Raw genomic sequence first — 2,110 nt, 5'->3', positions numbered from 1 at the left:
GAGCACAACAATTGCGTTTTTTTGTTGATGCACTATATGTAATGTTGGAGCACAATAGATATTGGGATAGATTTATTAATACATAACTTATTCTAAAAAAGGCAGGAGATATTCATCGGAAAACAAACAGATCATCTATATTAATTTATATATAGATATGTTGGAGCATTATAAATATGTTGGAGCACAATAAATATTGAGATGTCTCCTCACTTTATTACTGCAATATTTACATACCGTACGCTCAGAAAGGCTAAAGTTATTCCTCGGAAAACAAAAATGATATAAAAAACCATCTATATTAATTTACCTGTGCGCGTGTTGGTATTGATTGCCTATTGTACACTAACTATTGCGACAGTTGAATGATCACTCGTTTTTGCTCCAGCCAGCATAAGCTGCTTTAAATAGGCTTCTTAGTCAACCTAGGCCTATGTGGAGAGTCAAAAGTTGAATTTTTTGGAATTGACCAAGATTTCGTGAAGCACTTAAGATTTTTTATTTTTTTCATAATATGAAGACTCAACAATGGATGTATAACTTCGTAATAATTGAAGTGCTTTTGGTTTTTGTTTTAAGACAAGGTAAGATAACGTATTAGAATATAACATAGATTTGTAAATTCCATTTGAATGTAACTATTTTTTGGCGTAGGCCTCCTTAACGAGTGACTTCAAGAAAATTATTAGACTACTATATACAGAAATACTACTTTATACATTCACGGTACTATATATATATGATATTATGAGGAAAATTATGATTTTAATAGTACAACAATTACTTGTTTATTTATTTAATATTTTACGTTAGGTTGTTTGGGAACACCGTTTAAACAAGCTCTTTGAGTTTCTATGTTGTTTCCTGTTCATTCATTTCCAATTTTCTGTTATTTTAATTGCAGGCATATTTTATGTTTCCAGAATGAATAAAATTATTTTGAATTTGAATTATGCTATACGATGTTTTACATTTTTACTTTCGTAGACCTATACATAATTATTTGGCCTTTATTTGTTATATGAATGATAACATAATATGAGGGCCTATTTGAGTCAACGTGTTATGAAAGCATCTTCTCGAAATATTGTTGAATTATTAAATACATACTTGCCACTGCGGAGGAACTAGTGTTTCTCTAACTGTATACATTTTATTTTAGCCTTTGCTTATCAATTGTGCATAGCAACCATAATCCAGCCTCGTTTTCAGCAGCATCTAATTTTCATCCTGTTGAATTAAAATTTGTATATAGCCTACCTTTGAAGGATAGGGAGCATATCTTGTTCGGGCTTTCGCCCAATCCATATCTAGGCAATACATGTTATTTCTGTATACTTTTGACAAATAAATATTATTATTATTATTATTATTATTATTATTATTATTATTATTATTATCATCATCATCATCATCATCATTATTATTATTATAATTATTATCATCATCATCATCATCATCATCATTATTATTATTATTATATTATTATTGACAAATAAATATTATTATTATTATTATTATTATCATTATTATCATTATCATTATTATTAGTATTATTATTATTATTATTATTATTATTATTATTATTATTATTATTATTATTATTATTTCTGGTATGTATATACATTATATACAAGTCTTGCAGTAATGCTTTATGTGTATAGAGGCCTAAACGGAGGAATCTGTGAGTGTAACAAAAATTCTCAATCTCCTACAGAGAGGTCGCAGGTTCAAGTCCCGTCGGAGGCATTTTATTACACCATTTCTTTATTCATTTATTTATAGAACTACATTCGATGGTTTATATATAATTTAACAGTGTTAACGGCAAACTTGATTTATATTATATGCAATTATTTGTTTCTAGTCGTATTTTTGTGTAATAGTATGTATCTGGCGGTATTTGAATCTGTTCAACCATGAAGTTTCTGTGGTCTAATGGTTATGACGCTCGCCTTGAAAGCAAGCGGTCGCAGGTTGAAGTCCGTTGGAGGCATTTTATTACAGTTTCTTTATTCATTTATTTAGGACTACATTCATTGAGAGCTATGCTACACGATGTATTTATTCGAACACTGTATTTACCTTTCTTTGATGATGATGATGATGA

Source organism: Anneissia japonica, unplaced genomic scaffold (assembly GCF_011630105.1).
Source record: "Anneissia japonica isolate Jap-2015-1 unplaced genomic scaffold, ASM1163010v1 scaffold3309_len207512_cov194, whole genome shotgun sequence".
Taxonomy (NCBI): Eukaryota; Metazoa; Echinodermata; class Crinoidea; order Comatulida; family Comatulidae; genus Anneissia; species Anneissia japonica.
The sequence above is the reverse complement of the archived record's forward strand: the minus strand, read 5'-3'. Positions refer to the sequence as shown.